This window comes from Petromyzon marinus, chromosome 9 (assembly GCF_048934315.1).
Source record: "Petromyzon marinus isolate PM22_M1 ecotype Great Lakes invasive population chromosome 9, UKy_Petmar_22M1.pri1.0, whole genome shotgun sequence".
NCBI classification, from domain to species: domain Eukaryota; kingdom Metazoa; phylum Chordata; class Hyperoartia; order Petromyzontiformes; family Petromyzontidae; genus Petromyzon; species Petromyzon marinus.
In genome coordinates this window covers 8676316-8703480 of record NC_133675.1, presented here as the reverse complement: position 1 = coordinate 8703480, position 27165 = coordinate 8676316, and the positions used below count along the sequence as shown (strand labels likewise).

At 42.9% G+C, this 27165-nt stretch overlaps 1 long non-coding RNA gene across 1 annotated transcript; it reads left to right on the top strand.

The window, feature by feature from the left end:
• The first annotated feature begins 2161 nt into the window (after window positions 1-2161).
• Window positions 2162-26715, top strand: LOC142924150 (uncharacterized). The gene is made up of 3 exons (XR_012941310.1): window positions 2162-3755; window positions 8651-8752; window positions 24465-26715. It is a non-coding gene; the product is annotated as an uncharacterized LOC142924150 (long non-coding RNA).
• The last annotated feature ends 450 nt before the right edge of the window (window positions 26716-27165 follow it).

Below are 27165 nucleotides of genomic sequence, written 5' to 3'. Positions count from 1 at the left end.
ATCCAACCAATTATATAAACACATACTCTGCAGTCTCTAAGTATGCATTAACATATGAACACATTTCCATTATGATATACATTCCACAGGTTCACGATTATGAGAATACCTGATTTTTTGTTCACTGCTAGGGCTAATACTGCCTCAGTGTTGAGGGCTATGTGAACTGGTCCTTGACCTGTCCTTCACCTACCCGCACTGACCAATATGGTGAAGTATGGTGAAGCAACCCCCTTTGCCAAAAGTTGTGCGGAGGCTTTCATTTCAGCAGTGGATTGACAAAGATCATTCCAGTACATTGTTAGTGTTACAGACAAACTAGATTCTTTCAGAGGAAACTGAAATGTATTCCACTCGTTTATTACAAACAACATGTTCATGTATTGATATATTTTACCTGGATAATACCTTGTGATGGGACATCTCATTCGCAAAGGTGTTTCTATGACGTCACCTGACACGCGTGGCATAGATTAGTGTCCCGACGTGCCCGGTTGGTGCACAGCACAGCTTAACTTCAACGATTTTACTACGCCGCGCAAAGCACTTTTTCAACCGAATGTGAACGTTTGTGATATCTGCCAAACAAAAAGACCTCACATTGTATTTTTGGCTGGGGGGCCTCGTCCTTGTGCATTATTAGCTACAATGCGGAGTGCGCACTTTTGTGCTAGATTAAAATACACATACTTTTCAGAAGTGTCAATTGAGCATAAACATTATTTTAATTGGGGCATAAACCGCACAATACAATTTAGTGATCAATTCATCAGCGGAGCGCTATTGTTCGTGCACTTAAAAATAATTGCTTTGGGAAGGAAACATCTCTCGTGGCGCTGCACATGTTCATGGCAATAGCGCTTTGTGGACAGTGTTCCGCTCAATCATCTGTTAAAAAGCCACGTTGTCGTCCATAACTCGGCCCCAGCTGTCAGAGCAATGAAGCGATCATTCTACCGCTCGTACGCACGTTGAACTTCTTTCGCACCGTACGTAGACGTTGACCGTGTGGTAGGTTAAAAGGCCGCAAAGATAACTACAAAAATACAGAACACGAGCAAGCATTCTCCGCTCCATGATCGTTTAACTGAATTCAAAATAACACAGTTCAGAAAGAAAGAAAAATATAACGCGTTTAAAGTATATGATGTTTTAAATAAATTTACAGTACAGTAATTTGGGTTTTGTGAACATGTGTCATGAATAAGTTAACTATTATGAGTTCATTATTATACAATGTTTACGACATAAGTCATTGATTAATTAATTACATTCTGCCCTTTGTAAACCTCCTTGACTGATGCAGCCTCCCAAAACCATGCCTATCATCGGGCTTGGCTGACCATACTTCACCGCACTGGTCACTGTAGGTTGGTGAAGTTGAGCAGAGGGTGGTGGCAAGCCCATAATAGGTTCAGTTATCACTCGCAAATAATTTTGGCGATAGGCAGGAATCAAACTCAGGCCGCTGGCTTCAGAGCGTGGCGTGCTAACCACTGTGCCACCGCTCCACTTCTAATGCAGCATTGAAAATCCGATTTTGATCGCGATTTAAATTTTTTTGGGTTATTCATTTGTTTTGGAAACATTTTAATCAATCCGTATGAACGATAAAAATAGCAAGGCGCATGGAGGGATGGAATGAGGAAGGACATTAATTCTGTGTAATGGCATGGGTGACCATGAGGTGTCCGGTGTAAGTCTGGGTCCTCTATCGAGTATCTGTACCCGTAAATGAGATTGATTATGCCCAGGAGATTGGCTTAAAGACTATTCATCTGTTTTTTTGGCGTTTCCCATCAGCGCCGGCGTTTAGTGTAGTTTCACTGCTCAATAGAATGTTAAGCAGATATTGGCCGGTATTGATTGGGCCATCTGTAAACGCCATTGTTCAGTTACAAAGCGTGGTGGTGGGTTTTTTTCCTCGTGAATGCGAAATGATTCAGCATTGCTTGCGATCAAGTTGAACAACACATTTCTAGGGACCAACCAAAGCATCGCGATTCTGCTTACATGTTCTAGAATAAATGTATGTCCTAACTCAGTGTTCTTCACACATTTTAAGAGGGTGGGGGGGGGGCACTTCACCGATAATACATCAGTGTGAGGCCCGCCACACATTTGAAGCCATTGGTTTTGACGGCATGATGGGGGTGTTTTCACATGTTGCGTGTTGTCGGGGGTCACACGTCAGGGGTCGCACACAAGGCCACCAGCGGCCGCCAGTGGCCGCCAGTGGCCGCCAGTGGGCCGTGGGCCTTGCAATGAAGAACACTGGCGAATTGCCCGATGATGCTGGATGTAATTACCAGCGAAATGTCGTACTCAAACTGTAAATGTTGTGGATTCACTCTTCAACACACCGGTGGGCTAAAGTAGTGAATTATTTGTCTTTTGTCAACGTGACACTTTGATGCTGATTGGCCGTGTCGGGTGGTGGAGGGTTACGACACATTTATAAATAACGCGATCTAACCCAAAAACCTTTATTATGAAGAACACCGTCATCACTGCCACTTCAACACTACTCTTCGCTAACGGCAATCATCAATGGTGAGTTTATTTCGATAGAATAATGAGGTATCTACTTTGTTGTTGTTGTAACCTGTGTGACCAGTTAATGGAATTGCTATGTACTTGTATATTGTGACTGACAGCCAGGCTTATTCCATCAGCTCTACACACTTGTGAACCCACCTTAATCTGAGGGCCACTGCAGTAATGGCTGCTCCCTCATATATATACACAGGACCTCCTTCGCCCATATGTTTCAACAAGAGTAGTACGATCTTCTGAGTCTGGCCTGTTGTGTGTGCTGAGGTCACGTCTCTGTACGATGATGGGTGACCGGGCCTCTCCTCGTGTAGCCCACTGGCTGTGGAATTCACTTCCACTCTCTGCTGACTCTCCCCTCATTTTATTAAAATCACGCCTTCAAATACCACTTCTTGTTAGGACTTTTTCTATTTCTTGAATCCTTTGTTTTGTGGTTGAATTTTATTGGTGTGAGCCTGTGTGTGTGCCTGTTTTTTTTTTACCGCGCCTTGTGATCTCCGAGTGAAAGACGCTTTAGTGAGCCACCCAGGGCTTCATTTCTCATGGAATATTTTCCAGGTCGCTAGTCGACTTGAGGAAGGCACGCGAGTAGTCGCTACAGGCATCGCTTGAAGTATCCTAGATGTGGTGTGTCGGGTTTTGAAATAATTTCCAGGTCGCCAAATCAAACAGACACGGCTGAAATTAGACCCTTGATTTACTCCGCAAAACTACATCGCGAGTCGCCACAGCCAAAACAATAGGTATATTAGATGTGGTGTACCGGGTGCAGATATATTTTCTAGGGTCGTCGACCCAGATCTATCAGGCTGAAATTAATCACTGGAGCTACCACATGTGGCCACCTCGAATGCTATAATTCAATACACGCCGTTCCTGTTACGCTGATTATGATTGCTGCGATAATGTAAATGCATAAGTAGGTCAGGCATCGTGATCAAGCTGGCTGAGTGCGGATTGGGCACTGATCCTAACTCGGTGATTACAAGACCCCCGCACAGCCTGAATTTTCACACACGAGTACACACACTGTACGTGCGCGCACACACAAAAGACGAAGATCCCAACAGACTAGTTTGGGCAAGTGCTGTTCGCGAGCTCCTACTAAGGGCGGCATAGCGCACACGAGGGGGCCGGTGGCCAGCAACGCTCTCGGTCGCCTTTGTCTCCCAAGTGCCGATGTTTACACACCGCACCAGGTACTCATTCAAGGCTCAGTTGACCTAGGAGAAGCCCAGGACTGGTTCCGATAATCGTCACTGGTGTTCGCCGTGAGTAGGAATCGAGCTCAGGTCGCTGGATTCGTAGCGCAGTGCGTGAGCCTCTACCACACACTCAGACCCACATTCGTACTTGTAAGGCTGCCAACAAGATTAAATTAAAAAAAGATTATAGATTAAGAGTATTATCTAAAGTTGTTACTTTCTTCCATTAATCTCAGCAAAGCTGTTCCCATTTTGCATTTTTTTAAATAGTTTTTTTTTGGCCTCGGGTTTTGTCATAAGTTTTTATAATCCATAATAATGCATGTTTACAACGCGATCTAACCCAAAAAAAATATGTTATGGATGGTATTGGTCACGAAACCTACGTGTTAAACTGACTGGCTTTTATAATGTCTGCATAACTTTCCACAGTGTGAAATTCCTTTTTTCATCGTCTAAATTGGCTCGGCAAAATGCTACTTGATATTCAATTTCATTTTCCAGAATCTCTTTGATTTTATGTATGTGGTCTACGGTAGAGAAACCTTTTTTAAACTCCAGCGTGCTCCCGCTGTTGGATGGCCTCTAAATTATTCGTTATTCTGCTCTCTAAGATATTTGTTAAGGATTTATACTCATGCGATTAGAGGCTAATGTGTCTGTAAATTTTCAAGTCAGTTTTATCACTCTCTTTTCGTATTTATTCTCTCGTAGAATTTCGTTCCGTCATAAAACATGGTATGCATTTTAAAAGCGTTATTGCACATTTAATTCTAGTGTTTGAAAGTTATAGCAGATGGATACATAATAAATAATGTTCACATAATCAATATTACATGTTTATAGACAATTTTTAAAAGGCGTGTTGTTCCTCATTACATTTTTTTTCATCAGTGTATTTCAAATCAGATTTTATTACGTGGCTAATAATTGGAAAGGGAAATCCATGTGATATCATCATCGTCAGCCATGGTCAGTCCACTGCTGGTTGAAAGCCTCCCCAGGCTGTAACTATTTAAAATGGTCCCCTGATGATATAATCCGTCTTGCTCTTTCACAAGAACTGATCCCTTTGCTCCATCTTGGCTAGACGTCCCCATTGGCGCATTCTCTATCTTGGCAATCATTCCATCACCAGTCTCGTCCATCATCTCATCATCCCTTCCAGTGACATGTTCTGCCCAAGTCCACTTTCCTTACAAAACGATCAATGCCAATAGACCCACAGGTTGATGCACTTAAGTGTATTCATTTTTATATTAATCACGAAGAAACACTTTTGTCTATTAATTATTACCCAGAATCTTCCACGATGACATCCACATCATGATTTTACTCAATCTTAATTATTTCTTTTAGAGGTGCAATATGATGATGCATATATATTGTTCAAGTTCACTTCCATTGATTATTAGAAAAATTATGAAAATATCTGGAATGCTTCGTCCTTTCACCATTTGTCTTCTATTTCTACAATCCAAAAAAAATAGTAAATATCTTGTGAAGGATCTGTGAATAGTCTTGGTAAGAGTGAATATCCTTGTCCGACTTCTATTCTGCTTTGTATATGAATACTTCCTTCAAACAATCTCATCATAGTGGTTCCAAATTTCTAGATGCTTTTGGTGTTTTATTTATTTTTATGTATTTAGAAAGTACCTCCTTTTGCAAGGGCATGGGACAGCAATGCCAATTTATATTTGTATTGCAAACAATTGACCAGGAAAACCTTAATGAGATGAAACATTGCATTTTTACAATCAGCAGAGAAATCTGTATCATTATCATGAGAACAAATCGCACACTGCTGTGGATCATTGCTCAGTGACGCACTCCCTCCCTGCCTTTTAGAGTTTCCCCATTTTGTTAATGTGTGGCACGTTGGATATTCCCTGAGTGCTCGTCGTGGTTGAGTTTTAGAGATTATTCATATCGCGTGGAGATTTTTTTCTCCGCGCCCTCCGGTTTTTCCCTCCACATTTAGAAACATGCCTATAGATGATTTGGCTGCTATACATTTCCACATGATAACCCACTTCGTTGAGCTATAATTTGTGGACAGGTCGCTACTGAAAGAAACTAATAGCTCGGTGGACTTTACCTGATAAAATAACAATAGTTTAGTTTTTATTTATTTTAGTGATTTGCACACTCTTCTTAAACTTTGCACTCCGATGTTTTTTGTACTGTTGTTGTAGCATTCTAACCTGCCCTTACTGGACATCTGTAAAAAAAGAGCTTAATAGCTCATCGGATTTCTCCAGGATAAACAAAAGATTTTGATTCTGATATTGGACCTGTCCAGAAGGGCAAGGCAATACCGCAGCGTTGTTCCTCCATTCGCTTTCCTCTGATACAATACGATCAGAAGTGCTCACCGCTGACATGTCTGGAATGTTTGTAGCAAAGTTCAGTTGGAGGGTAGTCTCATGAGCCCATATTATTAGAAAGGTTAAGTGACGTTGGTTAAATTCCTGGTGAGGCTTAGTCATAATTATTTTCATGGCCACTTAACACAAATCCGGTCAAACTGGGTGGCTGGGCCACAAACAATGGTCCTAAAGAGATTATTGGGTTTGTGAATTGCATTGCAGTGGTTAAATGATAGATGTAATACTCGTTCAGCTACTTAATCATGCAATTGCTATAAAATAAATACACTGTTAAGTATACTTCTCTTTTGATCAAGACTTATAAGTAAACATGTGCTTGCCTGTGTTCAAATATATTACTGTATTGCAATGCAACATTTTCAAATGCATTTTATCACAAAGATATATATATATATATGTATTACATATATAATTATAATGTGCCCCCCCCCTCCCTCCCTCGTCTTCCCCTCCCCTAAAAATACCACATTCCCGAACGTTGCCCCTACGTGAGCAGAGCAGTGAGCCCAACCACCTTCACTTCCCCCTGCCTCGAGGGCACCAGGCCTCGGGATCGTCGTCTGCGGAATATCTCTACCCCCCCCCCATCTCCCCGTCGCTCGAGTTTTGTACCGAGCTCTTGTTTAATAACAAGAAACGAGTTTGAAAAACAAAAATGTACTGCCCTGTGATAATCCACTGCTGGATAAAGGCCACCTCATGTCATATTCATGGTGGGGTGGGGGGGGGGGTGTTGTTTTCACCATACTTCACCACGACTTGTCAATGCTGGTCGGTGAAGTGAGCAGGCCCAGGACTGGTTCAGATGTCACTCGCCACTGATGTCAGCTCTTGATTGGAATCGAACTCAGATCGCCAGATTTGTAGCGTATTGCATTTACCACTGTGCTATGAACCCGGCTCCCCCCAGCCATAGAAATGCATGTGATAATTTCACAGTGGCTGGTCATGTCAATATGCTTTATAGGGAAGCACTTAATGCAGAGAACCGTGGAAATCTCTGCAGGGCCATGCTGTGGGTGGAGCTCAGGGCGCGTTGCTAACAGATTGACCGCCTGCCCCTGTTCTGCCATTAAGTCTCAGCAGACCTTGGATGAGTTATAATTAGATCTACAGCAGTTTTTGTTTGCTCAAATGCAAATCCAATTTACATTGTGATTTTTTTTTATACTCATTTCCAATAACACCATTACAATAATAATTGACCCCAGGTCTGTGTCTAACCTTACATTTTGTGAGAAACAACGTGTTTTATCTGAGCAGTCGTTGTCAGGACCAATGCACCTTGCTAGCAGAGCCCTGTTTTTACATCGCTGGGTGTTTTGCATCCTTGGGGCTACCAGGTTGTTTAGCAATGCCTGGTTGATCATGCTCATGCAGAGGTCGGCCTGATTAAGCTTGCTGGGTTGGTTAAGCAACTTTAGGGACTTAAACTACTCACTCGGAACAGGCTGATTACACGAGAAAAAGCGGTGTGCAATTTAATCGTTCCCACCAGACAAAGCAAGCTAGCCCAACCAGCATTCATCTGATGCCCAAAAGACACTTCCAACGAATAGCCAGAAATAAACAGAATACGTGTTACATTTGGGAAATGAAGCAACTTAAAATCTAAACCAATTATAGCGAGTGGCTTGGAATAGAAAAAACTCGAGTTCAAATCCTAGTTGGAAGTTGACTTAGGCCACCATCGCCCTAGGGTCAATACTATAGGCAGGGGCAGAGCCAGGATTTCAGGCCAGGGTGACATTCATCAAATTTTAATTTCAAGAATGATTAAGAGAGAGTCAGGCTGTTGAACTAGACGTCATCGGTTGGCGACACATTCTGACAATGCAGTTGCACGGAGTCCGCCAGACCGAGTGTCGTACACTTATATGCAGAATGTCACCCCTGTCACCACCCCCCCCTGGCTCCGCCCCTGACTATAGGAATCACTTTGTGATGAAGTCAACAGTGGTTGCCCTATGGATAGACTCACCCCCACCATAGGAATGTGGAACGCCACCGCTGGCTCAAAGCTATTAACAGGAGACCAGCACTGTCTCAATGCTCATTTGAGAAAAAAGACACACCGAGGTCAATGCTGAGGTCAATGCAAACCCATCAGGTGACTGTGAGTTTCAGACCCAAACCCGAAATACTTTGGATGAAACCGACCCAAGTAAATCGTCGCTTGAAGAGTGATTAATCAACGCTATTTAATTTTACTGAGGATAAACATTTAGAGCACGGAAATATTTTTTGTGTGTTTTATCATATTGCTCATTCTTCAGGGTGGATTATCCCCAGTGGCTCACCTGCTCTGTCTTACTCTACAAACTCCGCTTTTGTCTGCTGCCTTCACTTCCTGTTGAGCTGTCAACAGACGTCGGTTTGTTTGACCTGAATTTAAGGGCCTTCCTGACAGACGGGTAGCGATAAATCTGGCTGCCTCTCAGAACAAAGGTCCCATTTTTATTTGTTCGGAAAAAGCCCAACATTCTATTTTTTCAGAGACTACCGCCGACAAGCGGGGCACTTGAAAGGCAACGCAGTGGAGCTTGATTCGCGTGCACCGAGACACCAAAGGGCATTTGTGTTCGCAAGTCGTATGAGGTGAGTGAGCTCCTTTACTGGCAGAACCGCGCAACGTCGTCCAAACGCTTTGAAGAACAAACAAACGTCTTCCCTCTCGACTATAACAAAACCGTGCACGCACATCTACAACCATTTTGGCAATCCACGATCGGCACGAGGGCCGGCCCATGCCACGCAAGCTGTGGGGGTTGGTGAAGGCAGGGAGCATAGATGTAGGGGCATTGAAGTACAGTGCAATGATGCATTTTGCTGCATCGTCCACCGTGTATCCCTGCAGTTGCCTAGAACTCTGCTGCCCACAATGCCTTGAGCGCCCGTTTTCTGTGCGTGCTTGTGACCAATTCAAGCCCTAATCCAGGGTCAAACCTGCTTAGCTTCTGAGATCTGATGGGATCAGTCACATTCCTTTTGATTCGGTCGTAGGCAGAGAAAAGTTTCAACAGAAGCAAGCTGATAAAAAAAGGAATGTCGATAGTAATAATAATAATATGTTGAAATAACCTTGAATACAGCCGTTCCTGTCATTTCTGGGAAGCTAAGCCAGAGTGTGCCTGGATAGCACTTGGATGGGTGACCAGCAAGCACAAACAACAGGTGATACAGGCGTTGTGGGCAGCAGAGGACAGTTCAGCAAATGTTATTGTTGTGTATTTCCTCCACCGCCACTAACCAGCGTGGTGAAGTATGGTTAAATAACCCTCATGACCCGCATGGTCTGAGGAGGTCCTCATCCAGCAGTGGATTTAAAAATAAACGTGTCTTATATGGATATGTCCAATAATAAAAAATACACACAATGTAAAGTGCGGTAGATGATGAAATGTGGCTGCTGTCGACAGTAAGAGCTGAGCGTAATTGTGTTTGCTTTAAGTGCCTCCAGAGGAAGGGCACGTGTAACGTAAGTATGTTAATGCTATGGCTACCTTTAGACGAGACATCATTGACTATAAACGGTAAATGATCTCATAAGATGGCACTGGCCATTAGCTACAAAATAAAATTATATAAGTAGACGTCCGTTAAATAAAATATTTTTCAGTCCACCGGCCTATTGGCTTTCCAGAGCGGTATTATCTTATGGCATATGTTTAAAAAAGCAAACTCTGGCCCGGTTTCAACATTCTGGCTACAAAATAAGGACAAGTGCACGGTTGTTAATGTTTTGTACCAATAACATGTTCACAATTCTCCAGAATACGCATTTCAAAAGACCAAACAACATTTTTTTTTACTTATTTCTTTTGCCTCTAATATATGTTTTTCTCCTCATAAAATAGCTTCATCGCTCTGAATAGCACGTTTAAATTGTGCGTTAAAATGATCCTGACCTGGTTAAATGTAATAAACAATGCAGTATTAAGAGAATATATATTTTTTTAATAAAGCGTAAAGACCAGATGGCTTAACTTGACCTCGTTCCAACAAACAAGAATTTGGCTTAAAATATAAACGCTCACGAGAATGGCGAACAAAACACCCGACCATATGCTCTTGTACAAATTTCTTGTTTGATTTTTTGCTAATTCGATTTTACGGTCTTTTCAATTCAAGCGACTCCACATTCACGTTAACTGCTACGCATATACACATATATAAATCAATGAAGAATTTTAGAAGGAGTGTTTTGGAATCTAGCAATGTAATAAAATAAATCACCAGCACACGTGTCGATTTCCTTGTTGTTCCATCGGGGGGAAGAAAAGAATTGGAAAAAGAAAGAGCTTCCATAAATCTAGAAAGGCCAACCTCACCATCAATTCTGCGCTTTCTATGACCTCTGCAAGCCGTTCTTTCATCAGCCCTTACGTGTCCTATGACTGAGCAGTATCGTGTCTCTAAAATTACTTTATATTTACACTCGCACTTATTTATTTGAGGTGGCCTAACCTATTATTTATGTGTCCGATTGTTTGAACGATAATGAGTTTCATAAATCGACTAATGGGTTAACATAAAAATTTGTTGGAAAAAAAGTATCACCTGTATCTACGTGTGCTGCTGGACAGGAGGTGATGGGCGGAGCTTGGTGACATCACGGCATGTTCCGGCACATCACACTGGGTGTTGCATGTGCAGCGGGTTACCTGCCTTCATAAGGCAGGATATTGGAGTGGCCACCATCTTTAAAGGGCTCCAAATAAATTGTCCACGAAATTTTATTTTAATTTGTAGTCAATTAATTGACTCAATACACATCATTACAGCTCTATTATTTATTAATTTAAACAACGTTTTGTGAACACTACACATGCACTTATAATAATAATGCCCTTTATTATCCGAGGAAAGCCTATAAAAGTGGATCAAGATAGGTTTTTTGAGATTGTCCTGCATTGAGATGCTTGGCCAATTTCATGTAAATGAGTGTTTAGCATGTGGGAGGAGTCTGGAGCACGCAAATTGATCCCTCAAGACAAAAGGGGACAGCAGTCAACGCCGTATCGAAGTCTGCAATGTATGTACACCTGTGTTCACATTATTTAAAACAAAGTAACTAGTTTGTGGTTGGGACGTGTGAACTTTACTGGATACGTGCTTCACATTACAATCTGAACTAACTTGGTTTTTTTTCAGACAGTTTCATTGGCTTTGCCACAGAGCAACAACTCCCCCCCCCTCCCCCATTGTTTAAATCAATGACAACATTACTTATTACTTATGGAATGTGTTTTCTTTCTGTTCCCCAGCTTACATTGATACAAGGAATGCAGGTTAACATTTGACGCAATCCAGTGCGTGTCAAAATTCCTGGTTCATAATCGATTGTTTTATTCCCACGCAATGGATATCGCATGCAACTTTTAAAGTTGAGTTTTAAGCGCAAGGACCTCCACAATAATTTATTGTCCTCCGTTCTAAGAGGTAAAAGAAGTGTCTGCCATATAACGGTACATAGTTTAGGGGTGGAACAATATGATTCGAGATTCAAATTAAGAAATACATTATTTTTGGAGGGTGTAACCGTAATGGCCTATCGTGGCTGGAAGGGGTCACATTATTCCATTGTCTAAACATAAGCTAATGGGGAAAACCCCATTAATTCTTCCTAAATTAAACACTTATATACAATTGTGAGCTTATATATTATTTTTTACATTAATCGATTAATCAATGTGTTGTTACACCCCGCGTATATAATTATCATAATGACGAATGCACATCATACCCTATAACGTATAAATCATATAATTTATCATGATAACCTATAATTATATCATGCAATATCTCATATGCAGTGACGCAGTGTGGTTGCCATGGGCCCTCGCAGAAGGAATTAAACGGGGGACCTCGCTCTCCAATTTCTCCCTCTCTTGGTTTCCCGGTGCCTGGGCCTCTCCGTTCCGCAGGCGATCGGTGCAATTGCACCGCCTACACACTCAATAGCTACGACACTATTTGCGTACAATCCGTTGTTGGATGTGTGTCTGTGTATATGTATGTTGAACTTCTTTGGCATCGTACGCAGCCAACTCTGCGGTGTACGGACAACAAACTAAACATGCCATGTGAGTCGTGGGGGTTCTTTGACCATACTTCACCATGCCGGTCAGTCGTCCTGTAATGCTTGGGCCAACACTGGGTGAAATCCCCTAAGTTCTAACAACCTCAACTCTAAACACAACAATGGTGAGAGAAAATGTGAAATACCCACAATATTCGTCATATCCCATAATGTACCCTCTATTCAAGAAAGCAAGAGAAATCTGTAAAACAATGCAAGAGAAGAGAAAGAGAGAGAGCTCTGTTATAATCGCATAAAATCCCTAATAAGGGGTAAACTGAATCCATTAATCCTGGCTTGCACTCAAACTGACCCATATGGAATAGAAATGCCACAAGCTCTCTATAGCAGTTACGCGGAGTGTTAAGCTAATAATCCCCATATGGTTTTATCCTACTCCTTATTTTGTGTATACGATTGACTCTATTTACATTATCCAAAACACCATCTAAGAGCCATAGTGTGATAAACGCAGCAAAAAGGGGGATAGTTCAAGAATACATACACAGCACAGTTACTTTGATACATCAGATTAAGAGTGTTGCGTAAGAATATAAATAATCATACAATTGACTTTTTTACGAGCGTGAGAAGATTTTTCATATATTTGCGATGTTAAACTATTTTTTTTCGTCCAACATTTTGCACCTGCATCTTGTGTGCAATTTGTGACTGAAACGCCAAGTCCCAAGCAATAAATTATTCAGCACAGAGACACGTAAATATTTTATGCTGGACTCCAGTTAAGTGGGATGTTCAGTGTACAGAAACAATGCGTGGAGCAAGCAGCTCTGTATGGGGCCAAACACCAAAAGCCCATGTTCTTAAATCCTTTTGATAGCAACTCAGAAATTGTATCCTCGCGTGTAATAGAACCAATTGGACCAAATCTTCTTGCGAAAATCGTCGGCTCGCTCAGAAGCGTGCAATAAAGTGACGGAGAGAGAGGGGGGGGGGGAGAAAGAAAAAAACATTCTAAAAATAAAATGAGTGTTCTCTTTCATCCGAACTTTTCATTTAGAAATGTCAAATCTTACACCGGCGTTAATTTGCTGCAAATATCACAGTTTGCCTTTTTCTTGTCGCTCCAATGAATGAATAATTCGAGTGAAGCATTCTCAAAGCTGCGCTGCCTGCAGGCTCCATTATCCTTTACGGAGCTTTAAGGCGTGCAGAATGAAAGTCACAGGCCTCATTTATTTCATTGGGTTACATTTAAACCTTTTAATTTCATGCATTATGAATGCCCTGGTGCGACACGGTCCCCTTTTGAAACAAATTAGGCAAATAAGTCTCCCACGCCCCCTCCTTTCTCCCTTTGCCCCCCCCCTCCCTCTCTATCACACACACAGCCCCCCCACCCTCTGCCCCCACCACCGCCCTCTCAGCTCATCCACTCTCCAATGCCTCTTCTAGCCTTACACACTAAACCTCCTTCCAACCCCACAAGTTAGCTTCATGGGCTTTTGAGTAACTGGGGCAGTTAATGTCAGCATTGCGATGATAATGCCAGAACAGCCCTGAAGGCCAGGTATACCATTTCAAACCCGATGGTTTTCAAGACTTGAGCAAGACCAGAACTCGGGAGCGCCCAGAGATAAATGCGCGGGACACCTTGGTGCATTCCTCATACCGCCTCCAATTCATCTCGCCTAATGTGACAGGGGAGGGCAGGTGCCCATTCATCAGCACTTTGGAGGCCATCAAGGACCCCTCTGAGCAGAGAAGGAAGCATGAATCATTCAGCAACGTTTGTCCTGACAGATGCACGTTCCGAACTCTGTCTTAATGTCCGTCAGCAACAACAAACAGCTTGCAAGGAGATGTCAGCTTTTTCTCAAAGAAAGATATTTTCTAAAGCAGCGGAACACGACAAAAGGCGTCAGGTGGCGTTCTCAGAATTATTATGATGATCATCTTTCACGTGTTTAACATAGCAGTCTGGTTACACTGAGCAGAGGCCTATCAGAGAGGTGATAATATTGCATTTTTTTCAGGTTCATGGGTGGGTGCCGATAGACAACGCGTTTTCATTTGTTAAAACCTGGAATATTAAATTATATAACGTGTTAAAAATGTCATCACCAAACCTCAATGTCAAGCTTTTTTTATATATATAATTGCACACGTGTAAATGTATAACATATCGAGCATCAGTGGGGGGAAAACGGCAAATTATCATTCACTTCCGATTTACTGTCGACGGAATCCATTCATTTTCAAGAAGAATCGGGAAAGGAAAAGATAAAAAGATATCATTTGAACGGCCCCCTTCTCATTGTGACGACAACGCTCTTCGCTGGGATTTTTCCAATCTGCTCCTGCGATGACTGATTGCCGTGCGATTCGGCATCGGGTTTACCTCTGCAGGTATCGCTCTGGGTAAAGATCAACGCAAAGCAGTTGCCATTATTCAAGGGGCCACTTGAATGCGTGAAAGTTACAGATGGTGGCTTTAAGTAGACTTGTCACAGTCTGTGATTTATTCAATTGGGTCTGGATCTCCGAGGTCTCCTCTCTGAAAGAGCCCGAGAGATATTGTACCCCGAAAAACAGATAAGACATGCCTGGGGTCCCAGACACAGGAGACTGTCTCTGGCTCCCATGGCTAATGGCCTGTGAAAAGGCTGTTAATCTCACTGACGTGTGCTTTTAATGCAGAAAAGTTGCAATTACAAATCAACCTCGAAGGCTGGATGGGTGTACATAAAATCGCAAATTGCACATCCGTAAATGGCACGATTAAAACAAATGTAGTGCATATGCAGTACTTCCACAACTTACCGCGGTGGAGAGCGTCAAGGTAAGTGCACGTGGTTTCGTGTGTTCCACCGTGTGATCTTGTCACGTGCCGAGTAAGCTTCTAATGTGACTTGAAACCCTAACCACCCCGTGATATAGCCATGCGGCGCAATCAGAATTTTAAAGCCGCGGAACATTAAGTATTTCTTCTTAACCTTTAAATTCCCATTTGTCAATTAAAAAGTAATACATTTCAGAATGAGGAATTTCATTTAATATTTTAGGCAAAAATGTTACCTGCCATCGGACACTTCGTACAAAGCCTTAATGAAGGTATTAAGACAAATGAGTGCACCAATTTAATAATTAACACTATTCTGTCAGGAGGTGGGAACAAAACGCATCGGGAAGAGGAAATTGGGATAAAATATATGGCCATTTTATAATTAGTATATTGAATTATAGTATAGTTAAATAGAATTCTGGCATTATTTAAATGTGCTGGCATTTTCATTTCTACGTATTAATATTACACGCCTGAAAAAGTCCATTAATCTAAGCAATCAAGTTTTTTTTCCCCCGTATCAGGGAATAAAACTACAGACATTTATCATGAAAATAGCGTTAGGCAGAAAAGACTATTTGACAATATTTGCCATTGTAAGGACTCCATTCTCAATCCACTGCTTGGCAAAGGCCTTTCCACAGTTGAACTAGCTCTTACAGTCGTCAGTAGAGCCAATCCATCTCACTTCTGCACATCCCAACATCGTTGCTCCATCTCCAATATCATCGGTGACGCATGTTTCCTCTCTCCCCTGCCATTTCCCCACTGGTCTTATCTATCACTCTTATACCTTATAGTGGCAATGTCTCTTACTTTTCCTTCTTAATCGTGACTACGATGTCTCACATTATTATTTGTTCTATTAACGATGCTTTTATTTTCGTTTTCAGCTAATATGTTTTCAGTCCACGTGTCACAGACAGTTGCGTAGCTTTGCCGACATTGGTCCTCGCGCAGGAGATGAAATGGGACCCCTCTCCTTGTCAAATGTCCCACCTCTGCGTAACCCAACGTCTGGACACCTCCAGTCCCTGGGCCACCCGTCCAGTTGCACATCCTGCACACTCGATAGCCGCAACACTTGCCACACATGACCATTAAGGGTGTAATGACGCATCGATATTGATTCCATCAATCAACATCGATTCTTAATTTTCACGATAACGCATCAAACGGTGCGTGTAAGAATCGAATTTTGTTCAATTCGTATAAGTTTTTGCACGTCATGGATTCATGTGATCCGCTCCAGCCACTAGAGGCCGCAATATTCACCACCCTGAATTGTGACAATTCAATGAATTGTGGGACGGGATGGGAGGGGGTACGGGGAGGGTATGATACAGTTACTCTAATAGCCAGCAGCAATCATCATGGGCAGATTTTCTTTGACACAACGTAATTATATTCATCACGACAAAGGTCAGTTTTCAAATAGCACTTCATCCTTATTTGTAGCTGGCCTGTTCCATGACTGTGGCCGTGATTCACTATGAGTCGATGTACGAAGTAGGGTGAAAAGAATGTACGGAAATGTTATTAATGTAGCATGTCTTATTGAATCACACTGTGAAAATGCCTTGTTGGTAAATCCTGTAGACAACGACGTGTAGATCGTGGTTTTTTTTTTACTATCAAAGCGAAAATGCATTCCCGCTAACATTAAGAATATTATCAGACCACCAAACCAAATTTGGTGTGGCAATTGAAAATGTTTTTGCAAGTTTCTTAAATCTTCCCAGCCTCTGTTCACCCAGCAGTGAAAATGTGTAAATCACAGTCGGTCGGCAGGGGACATGTGGGTGGGGTAAAGCGTGGGTACTGTCACCTCCTCCAAGACGCCTGGCCAGTGAGGAAGAGTCGCCCTAAACACCTCCTCGAGGAGAGAGCCTCCTCTAGGGGAGACCCTTCTGCCAGCAGTGGCGTGAGCAAGCAGATGCAGGGCTGCTCCTTTGTGTAAACGCACTTAATAAAGTCACTGTGACTAATTGTAAACGCGTAAACTGCAAATTACATAAACATACTTTACGTGTGTTATTTTATAGAATAAAACATTGAATGAAGCCAATGAGGAAACCATGAATACCGTCTCTTATTGACAATGCGATATATGCAATTCGATCTTTTAAACCAATGAAAAGCTACATTGACTTGTTTACGCTTTAATTGTATTTGTACCATACAGTTTCGTGTTTTGTTCTATTATTTATACATTTAATTCAATATTATCAACAATAATAAAAACACATAAATGCATTTTTTGTTCTTAAGTGACCAAATACAAATATTCTAAACATCGTTTGATTTGTGGGACTGTCAGCTCATTTAATACTTGCATAAGGGGCTTATTTTCCTATTGTACTCATAACTACAGCCGAAGCGAGAGGTACTGTATCGTGGACGCGGTGTGCCGGGTGCAGAAACAATTTTCCGGTTTGGCCGGGCCATGTAAAGATACAGTCCCGCAATTGTTTGTCTCGTGCTCCGGGGAGTCCCTTTGTATTTTGGCCTAATCTTCCACGCTGGTCAATCGCGTTGGACGAGGTGGAAGTACCCACACTTGACCCCATCCCACAACGACCCTCATCGACTAAGCTGCGGGTCTACTCATTCACACCGCTGCGTGCCGAGAGGCGCAAGGCTTTGAAAAACTCGCCGTACTGTTGAGGGTCGAATCGGGTGGCCAACCATTATCACCGTGGCACAATGAGGCTTGGTCATCGTTGCACGAATCCATGCCGAACAACATGTCACCGCCACCACCACACCCCCCGGTGGAAAACACGACGCTCTAGCACGTTCCGACTCTGCGTTTCTGATGAAGCTGCCCTCGTGCCTGGAGAAAGGTGGCGACAGCTTGTGGTTTGTAATAATTAACTGCTAATTAACCTCTAATAAGGCACTGATTAGCAAGGCCGAGAAATCTCATTACACAAACTGGCAGGCGCTCCCCGGGGCTTAATTCACCTTTACAGCACAGAAATAATTATCCTCCATTTGTCAAGCTGAGTAATGCGCCAAGACGCTCTGCAGATTACGGCGGCATTTATGGCAATTAGTAGTGAAGGAGATCGCTTACAGGGGGAAAGAGGGGGCTGAGCTGTTATCAGTCGTACATTGAACGTGGGGTGGGGAGAGTAAAAGTAAGGTGGGTGCAGTTTGGGTCATTAGCTTGAGCAGGCAAGTGCTGTTAACAAGCACTCGATTAAAATGTCTCGACACAAATTAAATTATCTTTTAAAAATTAATCACCGCTAACGGTAGGTATTACCCGAGACAATGCGACGACTCTATTAAAGCGTCATGAATTACGCGTGCCTATTTATCAATACGTGTCTTTTATTAATCGTGAAATTATTTTACGAATGTGTCGTGGCCCTTAATAAAGTTTCATTGCCGTGAAAGAATTAAAGTGTAAGACGTAAACAAAATTAAGTGTAAGACGTAAAAAAATAAAGTGTAAGACGTGAGCAAATAAAGTGTAAGACGTAAACAAATAAAGTGTAAGACGTAAACAAAAATTATGACAAATATGGACTTGGATGTTGTCTAATGTCAGCTGCTTGTCGCAGCAATTTCGTTGCGAATTTAATTGGTGACCGTTGACTGCCGCACAGCGGCAGCGGGCGTGACGCGGCTGTGGCGCAGTTCGTCTTGCCAACTTCATGACAAATGGAAACCGCGCGCAGGCATATCACTTAAGCAGGCGATGAAATTACTTTCACTCGATGAGAACCATCGCTGCCCTTTCCATGCTGCCCGGTCTGCTCGGGAATTTAACGGACACTGCCTCCCGGAGGCCCTACGTAGTATTACTGGCGGAGGGCACGCGTACTTGCCGCCACCGATGATGTCAAGTGTTTAATGCAAGATTACGATAGTGGAATTACATGATTACATCCAAGCATTTTATTATTCTAGCAAAATTTCATCATCACGCGTTAGATTCTGACTGCTTGGAGAACTTCATTTGCCGGCTGCTTTGTGTGGACTTCTATGATATTTTGGTATTTATCAATAACCTGACAGCATCACTCTCTTTAAATTCGCCAACACACTCACTAAGGACATTACCAACCAACTGCTGAGAGGGAGAGTGAGATCCGGTCTATTGCATTTTAACATTGACATGAACAAACCGCTAGTGACTGTCACATGGAAAAAAACAAATTTCACCGTCGGTATAAATATGATAAATATTATATCTCCCGCATTTTCATGACGGCAGATGCCCGTCCGTATGGTTTAGTTCTGTGCGAAGACGCTACAATAACAAAAAACATTATTGAATAGCTTTTTATTTTGTGAAACATCACTCCCTGTGAACCTGTCACAAAACATAGAGCGGAGCGATGTCCATTTATCCAGTTCAATAGTTTCCACGTTCCGAACATTTTGAGGAATCGTACCATTTAATTCCCCTCTCATCCTCTGTGCAATGTCAGGTTCTTGGCTCAAACTCTCTCCATCCTCCTGTCCGATCCGAAGCTTCTTCATTTTGCTGAATGTCCCATCCCCGCTCTAGTTGTCAAGCAGTATCGATCTTTAATCTCACCTTTTCACCCGTGATTGTGCAAATGAAACATCTCAACTATTTAATGAAGGAATGCAATGGCAGCAGAAACGAGTCATGAGGCAAAATATGTCAAGATACTTTTAACAGAAGTATTGACTCAAAACTTGCCGTGATGTGCATTAACAATGATAGCGTAATCATTCAAGATGTAGCCTGATGTATAAAGTGATAATCATAGTTTTCAAAAGCTCATATTGATTCATCTTCTTTGGTTCTTTCGGTAAAGTCACGTAGAATGAGAAGCTCTGTCGTCCCGACAGGTCTGTTCCTTTCACCTGAAGACGGCCGCTTGCGTTGTGGCCGAAACCTCGTGAGAATTTTATTGTGTTATTTTATTAATTTATTCTCATTCTACGTGACTTTACCGAAAGAACCAAAGAAGATGAATCCTTGCAGTCACGAAAGCTTTCAATCGAAACTCATATTGAGGAAAAATATTCAGAATATCATTTGCATTGAAAAGTAGAGATCTCAAAAGTGTGAGATGGGCTCACGCCAAGGTGCGGGGTTAATTGTTGCATTGCGGGACCGTGAGGAATGGCGACGGATAGGGGCAGCCTTCATCCTTGCAGTGAATTGATCATGGCCGATGAAATTTTAAAACTGTATTTTTTATCAACCAACGACAGGTGGCAGTATACACGTGTTTCTTCTGTATGACCCAACTACTTAGCCTGTCAAATGCCAGTGTATATGTTAGTTCTAGTAGTTTCTCGTGCGTTACATAAATATGGGATGCTGCGATCGTGCACTTGACTTGCCAGCGGTTCTTATCCTTTACCGCTGCCTTGCACCCCTTTGGTTCTCAATCGTAAAAATAATGTAAATGTTAATAAAAACATAGAGGGTTTGTTCTTTGGTTCTTTCGGTTTGATTAAACAAAGTAGTTGTACTCACGTGCCCGTGCTTAATTTGTGTTTTAGAAGATTTACCTTCTCAAAAAAATCTGGCATGTCTCGCATCCCCAGAAAGAGAATCTCGCTTCCCCAGAGGGTGCATGCTTCCCAGGTTAAGAACCATTGATCTAGAGCAGTGGTTCTTAACCTTGTTGGAGGTACCGAACCCCACCAGTTTCATATGCGCATTCACCGAACCCCTCTTTAGTGAAAAATAAAATGTGATTTTTTTCAAATTCAAGACATAGATATGTTTTTTACTGGTACACAAAATGAGCCGTGCATGAACATTACCTTGTTCAAAGAATAAAACCAACACAATGCATAAACTCACAACAAATTACATACCTGGAAATCAATGTGACTTCTGCTGTTGCCTTTGAGAGATCAGTTCAGATATGCGTGGCTTCACCTTGGCAAGTGCCACTCTCATGTCATTTTCACAGCAAAGTCTGTTCCTTTTCTTCGTTTTTATGTCCAGCATCCTGGAAAAGGATTGCTCACAAAGATATGTTGTAACAAATGGTATAAAAAAATCCAGGGCTTTCTTAGCAATAACTGGATACTTGTTCATTTGTCGACACCAAAACGTTGAGAGCGTTGTTGTTCTGAAGAGTTGCTGTTGAACCTGGCTCTGCTGAATTTCAATGATTTCGTCGAGGAATTAATCATTGACATCTGCTGTTTCAACAGCAAACGTGAACGGCTGTCTCACCCATGCTGGATATGACTCTCTTGTAGGGAAATATCCGTCGAGAAACTTTGCAAGCTCATCTAAGTGCGTGGCAATTGTTTGCTTGAGTTCCGTGGATACAGAAATATCTCCGATTCCAGACACATCTTCGATCTTACTTGCACAGTCGTCCAGAAGCGGGAAGTTTGCGAAGTTATTGTTCTCTGTTCGTCGTTTCCATAACGGTAGCTTTTTTTGAAAAGCCTTCAGGTGTTCTTCCGCTTCCATGATATTGACTCCACCACCCTGCATCTGCTGATTGAGATGATTGAGAGCTGCGAATATATCAGCCATGTACGCTAAAATGAGAATGAACTCAGGATTTTTGAAGCAATCTGCATGGCAGTGTTGGTGCTCTTGCAAAAACAGGGCTAATTCCACACGCATGGCAAAAACACGATTCAGCACCTGTCCCCGGGATAACCACCGAATATTAGAATGGAGTAGAAGTACCTCAAATTTAGAGCCCATTTCTTTACACAGCTCACTGAAGATGCGGTGCCTCAGAGCACTTTTTCGCACATAGTTCACACATTCCACCACAGTTTTTAATACTTCTGCCATTTTTGGAGGTAAGGTTTTTGTTGCCATCGCATGCCTGTGCAGAATACAATGCGTCACAATGATGTGTGGTGCATCGGCCTTTACTAGCGCACCAAAACCAGACTTTCTTCCCAGCATGACTGGAGCTCCGTCCGTACAAACTGCAGAAACCATATCCCATGAAAGATTGTTGTCTCTGAAGAAGTCATCCACAAGCTTCTTCACATCGGCTGCCTTCGTTGTTGTTGTAAGAGGCTTACAAAATAAAAACTCTTCTTTTATCATGTCGTCTTTCACATAGCGTACAAAAACAGCAAGCTGGCTTAGATCAGAAACGTCTGTGGTTTCGTCGAGTTGAAGGCTGAATTTTGCCGGGCTTGAAATCAGATCCGCGACTACTTGAGCCAAGATGTCTTTACTCATGTCTTCTATTCTGTCACTGACGGTGTCATTTGAAAGGGGAATTTGGGATAATTTACCTTCGGCCGCTGTTCCGAGTATCAGATTCGCCATCTTTAATGCAGCTGGTTTCACAAGTGTTTCACCAATGGTGTGTGGCTTGCCCTGCTTTGCGATCAGGTATGCAACTTCGTACGATGCTGTCAGGATCGGTTTGTTAACAGGTACAAATCCAAGAGCAGGCAGAGTGGCCCTTTCATCGAATCTGGCTCTCTTCACCCTGAATTCAGCAAGTGTTGTGTTCTTGTATTCCCCGTCTCCATGCAGCTTCAAGAAGTGTTCCTTTAGTTTTGCCGGTGCAAGACTAGAGTTGCTCAACTTGGCGTTGCAAATCATGCAGATAGGACGCTCACTCCCATCACGTTCCGTGATACATGAGAATCCATGTTGTACATATTCGTCCGACCACTTTCTTCTTTTGCCCGACATAGTTAGTATGGATAAAATATTAAAGAAATCACACGACGTACGACAACAACAGTCACACGTTGACTACTGAGTACGCACTAAATTCCCCGCAGCGCTGATTGGCCAAGCAGTGTAGCATGATCATCTGCAGCCAGTGATGGCCAAGCGGGCCGTGTGTGTCATCACAAATTTACACAATAATTCAAGTGTGTCCGGACCTCCGTGGCGGGGGCTCTGCCGAACCCCTGAGATCGACTCACCGAACCCCTGGGGTTCGATCGAACCCAGGTTAAGAACCACTGATCTAGTGGAAGAAGGCCTGTTTATTCTCCCAGCTCAGCATTTGAAAAACTGGGCAGGTTTCTAAAGTCACCAGTTTGCCCCCCTGGCCCCTCCCGGCTTGTGTCCCTGCAGAAGTATATTTATTGTGCATGGGTACACCCAGAGCCATCCCTCGGGCACAGCAAATCTGAGTGAAAGCCCTGGGCCCCACGCTTTGGGGGGGGGGGCCCTCGCGTCGACGTCACGGCGTCGAATGTAATACGGCCGGTTTAGTTTGAAGGCGTCCGGCACCCCATGTGGACGGCTCTGGTTGCACCACAGTTAATTTATTGGCAGGCCTTGGAGTAAAGTGTGATAAATTCTCGCCTATTCCGAGACATTCGGCCTGCGTGGTAGAGTAGACTAAAGACCCACTGGAGTGGGTCTATGGGGCTCCCTTTCGTGGAGGTCCTTCCGCCAGGAGTAGCGCGAGCAGCAATAACCAGGACTGCGCATTCACTCTATTTTACCTTTCACATACATCATTTAATGCCAATCTTGTTTAACATCGGTATGTTTTCTAACTCTTTCCACTTTAGTCAACACGCATTGCATTTGCACACAAAAAAGCAGTCAGGATCTGTTGGAAAAAAAAACCGCCACGACTTTCATACGTGTGTCAATTTTCCGTCATTAAAAATAATAATGTACAGCCCTTTTAATGTACAGCCCTGTTTTGATGCAAGTTGGACATCTGGCCATCATCAGATCTTGGAATTTGAACTTCCCAGATCTAATGATGACGATATCTACGTGCGAGCATTCATTTAACATGGACATATTTTTCCCCACCAGGTGTTCCTGTATAATACAGTTGCAGTTGGTTATAAGTTCACCTAGTATAAGCACATTACTGATATGACCAACGCATACACACGTTACGCTGGTGGGGGGGGGGGGGGAAATAGCAACTGTTGATAAAACCACAATACTTCTGATATGCGCACACCTGGTCTTGCTAGCAAGGGGAGAGGTTGCTCATATACAGATTCTACTGTCATAATAATATATAGTTCTTTGTCAATCCACTGCAAGATGACAGTCGTTAAAGGGGTTGTTTGACCATACTTCACCACGCTAGTAATGTCTGGTTGTTGAAGGGGGTGCTCAGGATTGGTTCAAACATCACCACTGATGTTAGCCGTGGCAGGGAATCAAACTGCAGTCTCCGGGTTTATATTGCGGGTGTGCGAACTGTGAACAATGGCACTACCCAACTTGTGTTCAGCCCTCCACATCATTTTGCTCACTAGATGGCATCATATCACAATCTGTGACATTCCGCTTCTATTGAACTATCTCGCGCTGTTTTCATTGCGAGCCATTGTAAATTCCATGACGTGAGCCAAAGCGGCGACTACAACATGTTAATCAATTTATATATTTTTTAAAAAAGTTCCCTTCGTGAGCTTAATTTTCGGGAAGCATACGTTCAAGGATTGTTATATTTAAAAAACAAATATTTCTTACGGTTTTCACATTACAGTTCGGAGAGAAGAAACTCACATCACCACGCACGGCGTCAGCGGCGTGGCCATCGAGTGTGCAGGCCGGCGCAACTGCACTGAGGAGCCCACAGGCCAGAGAGGCCCTGGAGCGGAATTACGAAGGAGAGGGGACAATGAAGAAAGTGGGCCCCCATCTCATTCCTTGCTCCAGGGTCCAGGCGGAACGACGCTGCACCCACACTGCATGGGGCACCCTTCACTTTTCTGATGAGACTTGGAAATTCTTAAAACAAACGAGCGTACCTTATCACGTTGCAAAATCTACGAGGCAATGCAGGCATCTGGTTCGAAAGCCTGGCTACAAAAAGCAACCAAACTGGGAAGATCATGCAAAGCCTGAGTGCGATGAGACCTCAAACTAAATCTTCAGCATTACATTGCACTCACATCCAGGGTCGTGACTGTGAATCACCAATCATTATCATCACCATCAAAGTCTTTCGCAGTTGTTCATCTACGGCTGGATGAAGGTCTCCCACGCCTTTGCCGTCCCTCGCTGTCCTGCAACGCCACAATCCATCTCACTTCTGCACATGAGCTACTCTCAAAGTGCCATGTCTGCGGTGGCCATTCCTTCTTCGTGGATTCTCTTCTTTGGCTGTCATTCTAGAGACCCTCATCCTGCCTAGCAAGCTCACTTCATGATCTCTCTGATTTGCAATTGTTCACCGACACATCTGCTCCTCTTCCTGTCTCTTCGAGCGTAATTCTGCGTATGCATTTCTGCACGTGCACATTAAATACAATTATCTTAAGTTGCTCACATGAAAGAAAAATGCAAACATTAATAGTTACAGCCTGCATACCGCGCATGTCTTTAGGTATCATTTAACGTTGAACGCGGATGCCTTCCTCCAGGCTATAAGATGCCCCGGAAACTCAGACGCACCCCAAACTTGTAACCCATTGCCAATGAAGTTAAATAGATCTTGTCACAAATGCCGACTGCATGGATGTGTGACCTATAGGTCCTAAATTTTACTTTCAAATACATAGGGGGGAAAGCGCGTGCTTAGTTCTGTTTTTGTAATCCTGAGTCAACGCTGATGCGGTAAGCTAGTGTGGTAAAGAGACAGCTTAGCGCAGGCTGGTTAACTGTGCAGTTGCGGTGTTGGCCGCTATGTTCGTCGACTCAAGTTCCGTGCTTAAATGACTACAGTATTTGGGAAATGTAGTTCTTGGCTCGATGTCTCTAAATATTTGTTCGACAGCTGGGAGCCACAAACCATTGCTTAAAGTAAGGCAGAGGAGCCTGAATCATTGTCATCATTAACATCATCCATGCTCAATCCACTGGTGGATGAAGGCCAACCTCACCGTATCGTTCATAGAGATTGTTTGACCGGACTTCACCATGCTGCCCAGTGCGGATTGGCGAAGCGGCAGCCAACGCTGGTTCAGAAATCACTCTCCGCTGATTTTTGCCGTAACTGGTAAAAAAAAAACTCAGATCGCTGGGCTCATAGTGTAGTATGCGAACCACCGTGTCCCCTGAATACTTCCTTTATGAAGAACCAAGCACGACTGAATGTGCTCCAAAGATTCGTTTTGCTTCGATGTTTTACAGATTATCAAACATGTTTCTCTAAGCAAACATATCAATTACACAACTGAAATTAATGCAAACATAACTTATCTTCATACAGTACACCAGAATTTAGCTGAAGCCACATACATCACACGATTAAACATGCAAACTTTAACCAATAAAAACAAACAAGATCTTGTGTTTTAAAATCCCCCCCCGAGGGTGCAGGATGCCATATGAAATATTGAGTGCGGCATATAAAAGCTTTATTAGGCTTGTGACACATCGAACAGACGAATCTGTGATTTAAACCTTTCATCCTGTTTTCAATGATTTTGCCGTATATATAATAAATATATTAAACGCCTTCTCTAAATGCACAAATGCCATTGTGGTGTGGGTGTTTTCTTGACCAATGCCAAGGTCGAGCAGTATCCAGGAGGACAACCAAGGTCTCTTCCTGACTGGGGTAGCACGCAGAGAATGGAAGGTCGTCTACCCCCATTGCTTGAAAAGGAATTATTTATCGTGTAACCTTTAAGCACAGAATGTGAACAGCTGGTGAGCACGACTGTAAGCTGTTTATTTTAACGACGTGATTCGATAATTGGGAAGAATTGTCATTTGGTCACATTTCGTAATGAGAGTGACAGCCTAGTGGGTGCTAATTAGCCCAGCGATTGAAATAAACCTCGCTGGGGCGGGGGGGGGGGGAGGCTTAATTTTAGTGATGCCCCCTATGGATAATCCATGGGTTATCGTTTAATTAGGATCATAAGCTTCTTTTTCACAACCCCCCCCCAATCATTTTTCGTGAGAGGAAAAAGAATAAGCTATGACCTTGGTATTGCATTTCAATGAGGCATCACCTTAGCGTTTTCAGGTGATGAAATAAAGAAGGTAGGCTTGCACATTTTTCTTTTATCAAATAAAGTGTCGGAAAAAGCCGTGACCTCGCAGCCAAGGCACTAATGTTTAAAACAAAACAAGAAAAAACACAACGCTGATTTAATGGATGGCTCAGCGCCATCTATGGTAATCATATTGTTCTCGTGATTTCTAGTGTCGGAGCCACCTTAGGAAAACTAAAAACACGCTTGCTTGGGAATTGTGTTAAGCAACATTTTTGTCATGGAGAGCATCTCACTGTC